Genomic DNA, 11,485 nt, shown 5'->3' with positions numbered 1-11,485 from the left:
CTCAAGAAGTAGTTAGATCTGTGGCTAACTTAAATAAGAGGCTATAAAAGGTGTTAGGCATTAACTGGTGTTACACACGCATGTCTAATCTCAAGAACTCGGTCAAAGTCTTTCTGACCATTCATCAATCACATTTAAATACCTTAATTATAATGGAATCGATGGAAAATAATAACTGTTAAATAAAAAAATAAAAAAACCCCTAAGAATCAACCATTTTATACCAAAAACACCTACATAAATTTGGAAAAGAGCTGGGGCCTTACTATGATGTCTTTATTGCGATCGAGTGACGTCTACTACTTCGTCTACGTTATGTCTCATTGTGTATGGGATTTTTGAGTTTCCGAAACGTCCCGCTTGGCGCGCTGTTCAAAATCCCATACAAAAATAGTCAACACAAACGCGAACGCTCGTCACGCTATCGAATGATATTTACACTAGGGGTTCTGTTGAATCGATTGCTATCAAATATAGCTAAAACCCACCGCAAGGAAACTCGCTTTCACGTAAAAAAACTAGTCAACAAGTGACAGAGTTTATGAGCATTTGACATATATCATAACTAGCGACCCGCCCGGCTTCGCACGGGTTAACAAATTATACACAAACCTTCCGCAAGAATCACTCTACATATTGATAGGTAAAAACCGCATTAAAATCCGTTCCATAGTTTTTGAGTTTATCGCGAACATACAAACACACAAACATACAGACGCGGCGGGGGACTTTGCTTTATAAGGTGTAGTGATTGTAGATGAAAATCAGTATTGCAAATCGGTTAAATGTGATTTTTTCACGATTACAATTTTAATGAATGTATTTCCGCAATGTCCCTGTCAGATGTACTTTAATATAATCATTAATAAAATATAAAATAAGGATGCAATGCAGTATTTAATTAAGACCAGTTATTTATTGCTCAAAGTAATGTATTTATTATAGGGACAACTACAAGGTTTAGAATATAAAAATGGTAAACATTATTTAAGTAATATATTGATATAAGCAGATTGTAAGTAAAAGTATATTGTAGATTTACTGAACAATTAATCGGCTTTATTACCACATAATTCACAAAAATCTTAATATTGTATTGCTAAATTAGTCAAGTAGGTACGCTGCGTAATAGATATTGGTGGCTTATAGTTAGTACTGGCTACCTTAACGTACACACTTGACATAATTTAAAACAGTAATAAAGATCTAGCAATAAGCTACATGATGTATTACACCGTAATCAGTTGGAATATACGTTACAAAGCAATTGTTAAAAGGTCATCAAAGGGTTATATTCACATTAAAGGTTGGAACGTACATACCATCAGACTATAACACAAAGAAAACATACAAGTCATAAAAACACAATAAAATAAAATGGACACTTAACTTCGTTTGTCGTCGTTAGCTCGCCAACTGAGAAGAGAGCCACAACTGTCAGACACCCGCTTATATTCGATCAGACTTCACCCCTTCCACCACTTCTTGGTAGGAATAACAAGTAAGATGTTTCCTGCACATCCGGTTATCATAATAATTCAATTTAACAAATGTATTTGCTACATTTTAATTTAATTTATTATAGAATAATTAATAGCAAATTAATACGAATTTAATATCATGGCTTATTATTATAGGATACTTTATTTACGTTACTAATGTTCTGACAGTTATGGTCAAGAAATATACATGGAGGGTAGTTGTGTAATTAAACAGCAGTTCTAACTTATTATTTCGATATACGTATTAGCTTAGCAAAAGTGGACTATTTCGTGAAAATGTAAGTGTGATCTTTGTTTTTATACTACGTATCTCACACGGCCATACTGACAGGTGCTTCGTTCTCGAAGTACCTTATTTCTGCAATCATATTAAACTTAGTATATGCAATGACTATTTTTTATTAGTCAGATACTATATCACATATCACGTTAATCAAATGAGAGCTCGCAGGCTCGGCAGCAGGTCCCTATATTGCTACTTTTTCACTTACATCAAGCGAGAGCTCACAGGCTCGGCAGCAATTATCCTACTACAATCACCATGCTACGGGCACTTATCACATCAAGTCAGCCTCGGTAGCATGTATCGCCCTGGGTTGGCTACACTCCACTTATAACATCAAGTGGGGCACACAGGCTCTGCAGCAGGTCCCTATATTGCTACTTTTTCACTTACATCAAGCGAGAGCTCGCAGGCTCGGCAGCAATTATCCTACTTACAATCACCATGCTACGGGCACTTATCACATCAAGTCAGCCTCGGTAGCATGTATCGCCCTGAGTTGGCTACACTCCACTTATAACATCAAGTAGGGCACACAGGCTCTGCAGCAGGTCCCTATATTGCTACTTTTTCACTTACATCAAGCGAGGGCTCGCAGGCTCGGCAGCAATTATCCTACTTACAATCACATGCTACGGGCACTTATCACATCAAGTCAGCCTCGGTAGCATGTATCACCCTGGGTTGGCTACTGGTCCACTTATAACATCAAGTGGGGCACACAGGCTCTGCAGCAATTATTAATCGGTTATTATTTTGTAAGATTAGCTGGAAGGAATCACTGGAAGTTCTCAATCGATCGATGATCAACTCATGTCTATCTTTCTCATTTTCGCCAATCGTCACGGTTCTGTGCAACGTAAACTTTATAATACATAAATTACCTTAAGTATATAAAACTTCTTAGTTTCATAGCAAGCTCAACTAGCTTATGTTTTGGACACTAGAAGATGATAGACGTGTATAAATATATTTATGCATATGTACATAATAATATGTCACATATTGATACTTATATACATAAAAATCATTCACGACTAAGGAACAAATCCTTCCGATGAACACACAAATAGATGTACCCACCGGATATCGAACCCGGGTCCTCCAGTTAATTTAACATATAAAAACGCCAACACATGAAATTTACTGATCCAAGACCTCCAATCCCCGTAAAACTTACTAAGTTCTTGTGCACTAATCATCATTCGCAAACGTTTCCGTTTAATACAGATTTAATTTGGCATTCAGATGGCAGTAGACGGTCGGAAAGGCATAGTTCAACATGGAGGTGGTCAGTTAAGAAGGAGGCTGGCTCAACTGGACTCGACTGGAAATAGCTGGAAGTAACCGCTCAAGATCGCGACAAATGGAAAATAAATGTGGGAGCCCTATGTCAAAAATTAATTTGTACTCCTGCCATGAGATTTCAACCTTTATAAATTACCCTTTATAAATTTAACAGAAATAAACATTTTTCATTTCCATTTTTAATTCCATTAGAACTTCCTAGGTTGGTCACTCCTATGGTTTTTATATAAACCTAATGTAACAGAATTTTAACCTCCGTTCGGCCATCCCACAAAACAACTACCCTAAAAGTCATTAATCAGAATTAGCTGAAGCTTTGGTGGTAAGTAAATAAAAATGTTGTTTTAGAGCTTCCATCGTAACTGTCTTTAAACCCAAATTTAGCAGATAACGCGATATTCTGCTAGTTGAATCTTAATTGTACAAAATAACTTATCGTACAAAGGCGGATTTATCATACAAAAGTTATTCTCTAGGAGGTCTAGGATGTTCTGGGTACGATCAACCTTCGTGTTTGTTATGCTATTCCGTTGTCCGATGGACAACAGTGGCATAATTCATTTGAAAACGTATTATTTATATCAACATGCTTCATGATGGCAATAGATTAGGTATGAATTTAAAAAAATGCATATAAGTTAAATACTATAGTATCAGGATTATACAATCGTTTTATAGCTCACTCACTCACTCACTGTAAACATAGCAACCAGTGACACCAAAAGGGTAATTCACCTATCTACATTCCGTTTGGCTTTATTGGCTGTCTTATGTATTCTCGTAAGTATGTAAAAGGCTTATTATTAACCGGGCAACTAAAATATTAAACAGGAACTTTCATTGGGCATATAATAATATAATTTGGCTGTGCATTAATATTTTAGCGCCCAAAAAAAAAAATATTTTTGCCTCAAATATAAGCATCATATTATTAAAAAAAAACTGGCAGCAAAATCAAGCCACCCAGAAAAATTATAGGGAACATAAAGTGATAGGTTGGCGTCTAAAACAATAAATTGGCAACTAATATTGTAAAGCAATCATAAAATTTATTTGTCATCTAGTAGTTTCCACCTAAGTAATCAACTAATCATAACTGAGCATATCGTTTCAGCTAGGTAGTATTTTAACACGAAAGCAGTTAAATTTAATGAATATTGGTCACTTTTTACACAAAACACCTCAAATTAATTTACCAATACGCAATGATCAGTATACTTATGGTCGAAATTTCTAATCGTGAAACGCCTAATGGCCATTATACTATTAGATCTTTAAATTTTTAATAGTTACCACTGTGTTTTTTTTTTTTCAATAGTTACCACTGTGTTCTGCCAGAGTCAACAGATAGGTGCGACGACGAGCGAAGCGAGGAGGAGCGTGTTAGGTTGACCGTGTTAGGTTGACCGTGTAATGACCAAACAAAATATTTTAAAGAAATATTTTTAAGAACTTCATTTTTTTAATTAATAGATAGCCGTTTTCTTTTTAAAATGCGCTTCATAAATGGTCTCCAATATATCAATTCAGTTGCAAAATAAATACTTGGTACCTGCCTGAAAATAATCAAAAACTGTAACGGTATTAAAATAGTAGCCATTTCTATTTTTTTTAAACTACCCGAATTCGATTAATTAGTTGACCGGTTAAATACGTGCCAAATTAAAACATAAACATTAAAACGAACCAGAAGATCATCGGTACAAAATTGCCTAATACAATTAATAACCGCCAGACCTTGTTAATGGTGGTACATATACCCAATGGTAGCCATGTGAGTTTCTACGAGAACTGGTAATGTATAAGTATATAACGGTTTAAAATATTGTATATATATATTTATTTATTTTCCTTACAGGTTAGCTAGACGAATTGTCCTAAAGGAATACGTTTACATTTGTACACATTTATCGTACTCTATGTTGTTTGTTTTAGTAAAGGTAATTTTATTACATAATTTGCATGTACAAAAAAAAAATTCGTTTCATCTTTCACGGTTTCAAAACATTATTTACTAATACGGGACTTCAATTACGTCTGATAATCACAAGAACAATACCGACTAGTCTACTATTTGTATGACGTAATTGTCTAAGGTTGTCACTGAGATATCCTTTATTTAAATATCAAGCTAACTGGAAGCATACTTTCAAAAACGCTTTTATGTCAAACACGTAATCTGTACACGAAACTCGCAATAAGTCTTATATCGTACCACTGTAGGTGCAAAATTGTAAATACCCGTTATAACTATTTATGAAAGTATCACGACTACAGACTGTTTTATATCCATAAGCTTACAATGTTTGTATAAACAACAACAAAAAAATAAAAAAAACGTGCTGACTTTATGCCTTACAATTTACAGTTTAAAAAAAAGACCTGACAGTTTAATACTATTTAATGTTTTGTGCTTATATCAGACTATTGAACCTAAGTAACTGGTGTTATATAAATATTTATTCGTATCAATCGCAACAAAAATAAGAAATAATATGACTAATAAAATACAAAGAACGTATAAGGGTATTTCCATTTAACAGTATACCGTTAACGGCCGGTTAGGAAAAGTCACAAAGACGATAAATATCAAAACCATGACAATTAAATTAAGTATCAAATTCGTAACTAAACCAACAGCTAAACGTGACTTGATATACGTAACTTAAGACACGCGGTAAGTTACAATTAAAATGCCCATAATATTTAACTACCTAAAATTCAAACGTAGTCTTTAATGGAGACCTATTTATCCAAAGTATAAATAACATTATTTCAACGTTTAGAAACTTATCTAAACAAAACTGCTTTTCAAAGTGTTCACAAATGTTATTCTTCTCAATCATTAACTAAATCGTCGTTTAAAATAGAATAGATTCGAATATATTTATTTACGTCTTATTATGGGTTACATAAGACAGGTTATAAAAGAACAGACGTCTATGTTTATCTAAATCAATAACTATTCGATGTGATTCGATATTTAAACCGATTTTTTTGTCATCCGCGGATGCGGGTGGGGATTTTTAAGGGCTCATCCGCGGGTGTGGATGTTGAAAATAATGCGGAAGTTCCGCGGTTGCGGATGCGGATATTCGCATCATCCCTGATTTAAACATATATATACAGTCCATAACTACATTCTAACATACCAGAAACAACATAATTCATCAGTCATCCTTCCAGACAGGCGCCACTCCGTAGCGTCTCACAGGTGCGGTAGTTTCTGTTTCGCGAAGTACTTTTGAGCTGCTTGCTGCTGTTCTCCATAAAAAGCATCATGCTTAGTATACCAAATATCTTGTTTCACCTGGGGTTTTCACTGAAAGTGAAACACCAGTGTCCTTGTGTCCAGGATAGCGCGGCTTACAGTGTCTGTTTGGAGTTGGATAGCGTCCCGCTGTTGACTCGTACTGCTCCTGAAACATTAGTTTTGTAGGCATAGAATGTGTGTAACATCCCAACTTCTGATGTCAGATGTACTTTAATATAATCATTAATAAAATATAAAATAAGGATGCAATGCAGTATTTAATTAAGACCAGTTATTTATTGCTCAAAGTAATGTATTTATTATAGGGACAACTACAAGGTTTAGAATATAAAAATGGTAAACATTATTTAAGTAATATATTGATATAAGCAGATTGTAAGTAAAAGTATATTGTAGATTTACTGAACAATTAATCGGCTTTATTACCACATAATTCACAAAAATCTTAATATTGTATTGCTAAATTAGTCAAGTAGGTACGCTGCGTAATAGATATTGGTGGCTTATAGTTAGTACTGGCTACCTTAACGTACACACTTGACATAATTTAAAACAGTAATAAAGATCTAGCAATAAGCTACATGATGTATTACACCGTAATCAGTTGGAATATACGTTACAAAGCAATTGTTAAAAGGTCATCAAAGGGTTATATTCACATTAAAGGTTGGAACGTACATACCATCAGACTATAACACAAAGAAAACATACAAGTCATAAAAACACAATAAAATAAAATGGACACTTAACTTCGTTTGTCGTCGTTAGCTCGCCAACTGAGAAGAGAGCCACAACTGTCAGACACCCGCTTATATTCGATCAGACTTCACCCCTTCCACCACTTCTTGGTAGGAATAACAAGTAAGATGTTTCCTGCACATCCGGTTATCATAATAATTCAATTTAACAAATGTATTTGCTACATTTTAATTTAATTTATTATAGAATAATTAATAGCAAATTAATACGAATTTAATATCATGGCTTATTATTATAGGATACTTTATTTACGTTACTAATGTTCTGACAGTTATGGTCAAGAAATATACATGGAGGGTAGTTGTGTAATTAAACAGCAGTTCTAACTTATTATTTCGATATACGTATTAGCTTAGCAAAAGTGGACTATTTCGTGAAAATGTAAGTGTGATCTTTGTTTTTATACTACGTATCTCACATCCCCGTTGTTTTAAACAGCCTGTATAAAGTGGAATTAATCGAATGGTCATCGACTTTAAAATCTCCATTACAATAATGACGAGCACGGGGTACGATTAAACTCCAATCAACTTTATTTCCTGCCATTATATTTTTATGCGGCATCTGATACCGTGATCAAGTGGCTTTAGCGATAGTAATGCCTCCTGGTTATGCTTTTAAAACAACATTAATAAACTACAATACAATAACTAGTGGGTAACTTTACATAGAAAACATCCAAAGTAATTATACATAGAAAAAAAAAATTATACATAGATAATATATGGTCTGAATGGAAATTTTCTAAGTGAAAAGCATGAGAATTTTCTCACAAAAGTTTCTCATGAATTTTTGTGAATAAGTATACTATATTTCCACAAATATTTTGTTAGTAAGCGACCAGATTTGGTAGCCATACGATTAAATAAATAAAGATATGAGTGACTGCCAAGTGCCGCAAATACGTATTTTTGAAAAATAATTACGAATTTGCGGCACTGGCGGTTAACCATACAGCGGGGAAATGCGGCTAGTGTTCTGGGGACTATGCCCCAGCCCAGGTGAAACCCAATTCGTCGAAAATTGATGAAGTATATGTAAATATTGTAAATAATATACTTATATTGTAATAAAGTTGTGAATAATTATTTATTTAATATATATATCTATAAGCACATACAGACAGATTTGATTCGAAACGATGGTATATTAGCTAGTAAGTAATTAGCATGAAATGGCTATAAGTAATGATGGGACATCGATTCTATCGGATAACAGTACACATAGAACGAGGCCTGCGGCGCACGCGGCACTCATATATTTGTAAGTAGGCAATTTTTCGGGATCTCACACAGGGCTCGGAGTTTTTTTGTAAAACCCAAAATAGCCGAATATTTTTAATTATTTTATGCTTTTTACGTAGGACTGAACCATGTATTTGGGTAATAACTTCGTATTATTAGATTGTCCCAATAAAAATGAAATAATAAACCAAAGAACGAAAAAGAACGTAATAATACCGGTATTTTTTGTATTAAGAAAAAACCGGTTCCGAGCCTTGATCTCACATATGGTGTTAAACTAAAAGCGTTTAAATACAATGAACAATAAACATGTAGATACTATATTGAGTTTAGAGAAAAAAAAATACAGGCCATTTTATTTAATATTTTACAGTAGTGGTGTCACTTAGTTTAGTAGTCACTACTTTTTATTTCAATCAATTCACTGTCAATAGCAATGTCATTTTTAGTATCATTACTTTGACATAACTCAAATACTGAAGCAAGATATTTAAATTACTTCATTACTTAACCGTCATTCCTTCATGCCAATCCTTACACTATCACTAAAAATGTCATTTCTTCAAAGTACCTAATGTCATTATTCATGATAGTGTCGGGCCCATAAATAAGTATACTATAGATGGTCAAGCAGATCTTGTCAGTAGAAAAAGGCGGCAAATTTGAAAAATGTAGGCGCGAAGGGATATCGTCCCATAGAAAATTTGAATTTCGCCCTTTTCTACTGACAAGATTTGCTTGACCATCTATAATTTAATATTAGTCCAATTCCTTTTAAGAATCAGTGAGCTGTTTCGATCCTAATAGGAAAAGTAGTGTCCCAAAAATGTTAAAAGGATAATTAAATAGGTATTATGTCTAGTAAACGTGATATTTAGATTTTAACAAAATGCTAAGTAGTAATCTTAACATTCAGGTAAACAGTCAGGTTGCAAAAAAATATTTTAACACGATTTAATTAATGACATTAATCATCATAATTACGCGTATCAAAAGGTATTTTTTAAAGGTATAATTACGCGTATCAAAAGGCTTTATCGTTAAACGATTATCATTAGAACTGTGGGATAATTTAATAATCATTAAATAATTTAGCTCTTAAATTAGCATCTAAAATGATATATCTAATTAGAATAATAATATAACAGTCAGTTCAGTTCACATTAAACGAGTCTCGGAGCGCAGGTTCTGCTGATATTATTGTAAGTATTTAATTTTGTATATTTCCACATTTTGAACATAATATGGGGCATTATCTAAGCGCCATCGACAATAAGGTCCCTTTTCATAGATAACGTCACATATTGTCTTTATTTAATGAGACTTATATTTACAATTTATAAAAACAGAGATTAAAATAACAAATGATCATAAGTTATAGCGGGAACTGAAATACATCATCTATGAAAATTTCAACTGTCTAGCTATCACGGTTCATGAGATGCAGCCTGGTGACAGACAGACAGACGGACAGTGGAGTCTAGAGATTAGGATCCCGTTTTTACCCTTTGGGTACGGAACCCTAAAAACCGACCAAGTGCCGCGTCAAACCATGCCTATTCTCATTAAGAGAGACGAGTTAGAATTAATATGTAAGGTAAACGTAGTAGTGCTCGACATGCTAAATTGCTAATGCCCAATAGATGGCACCCTGCTGTCACCTCTATTGACAATGACTTAAGTTTCAAGATGACATGTACTGGACTTATAATCAATTATTATTTTATGCGTAAAACAGGATATTCGAGATATTTATCCTTGTGATCTTTTATTAGACATTATAATATTTATAATTTACGAGTACCTAAATAGGGTAAAGGCACCAGTAGTCAGCCTTATAACGACTTTTTTAAGTTTGAACCTTCGGCATTTCTACAGGATTAGTCGGATAATTAAACAAATGACATGGTTAGATCAATTGTTTGTCATAGTTTTAAAACAAAATATTTAAAAAAATAACAATCCTCTTTATAATATCTCTAATTAAGTTTAAACAAAAAATGGCACTTTTCTCCAGTAGTCAGCCTCCAAAATCCAGTAAGCAGCCTCTGTGTACCCAGTACTCAGCCTATATAAACTATTCATAATAATTAGGTCAAAATCACTAATATTTATATCAAAATCAACGATATTATAATATTTATTTTTTCTTTATAATTTTTGTTATCGTTAGGTATTGTAGTTAGTTGTAGTTTTTAATTTTAGTTTATAATTTTTTGCATATATCAAAATCAACGATGTTATACAAATATCTATTTTTTATTACTATTTTAGTTTATTTGTATCTCCTTGGATATCACGGGCCTATAATCCCGGTTTTTTGATAGGCTTGCGTGGGGACACAGATTCAACACGTAGAGTCCCCTTGGAGAGCTTTTATGTCATGTAGAACTATTTTAGTTATTGTTATTGTAGTTAGTTGTAGTTTTTAATTTTAGTTTATAATTTTTTTGCATATACATATGTACGAGGGCTGTTTGATAAGTACCCGTTTTCCAAATGTATTAATATCACGGGCCGAAAATATGTATACAATCGTTTTAAGCCATTTTTCAGAGGTGGGAAAATTTAAAAAAAAACAGCATTCTTTTGTTTTTTTCTCATTTGACAGCGATTCAGTGAAAGCGTGAACTTAAAATTGTGAAAATGGAGAAAGAGCAGTATCGGTCTGTAATTAGATTCTTGTTTTTGGAAGGAAAAACATGTGATGAAATAAAAGTAAGAATGCAAGCGGCTTACCGTGAATGTGATCCTTCTATGACAACCGTCAGATACTGGTTTAACGAGTTTAAGCGGGGGAGAACAACCGTCTTTGATGAGGATCGCCCAGGCCGCCCAATTGAGGTCACTACAGACGATATGGTTAAGAAAATTGAAAATATCGTTTTAGCCGACCGCCGAATTGAACTTTGAGAAACCGTTGATGCTGTAAATGTTCCAATCGAGCGGGTACAAAACATATTAGAAGATAAATTGGGTATGAAGACAGTATCGGCGAGGTGGGTGCCGCATTTACTCACGGAGGAACAAAAACGGAACAGACTGACTACTTCGGAGCAGTGTTTGGCCGTGTTCAAACGTAACCCGAAGGAGTTTCTGCGTCGTTTCGTGACCG

The sequence above is a fragment of the Cydia amplana genome, chromosome 21, assembly GCF_948474715.1.
Source record: "Cydia amplana chromosome 21, ilCydAmpl1.1, whole genome shotgun sequence".
NCBI classification, from domain to species: Eukaryota; Metazoa; Arthropoda; class Insecta; order Lepidoptera; family Tortricidae; genus Cydia; species Cydia amplana.
This window is presented reverse-complemented; position numbering follows the sequence as displayed.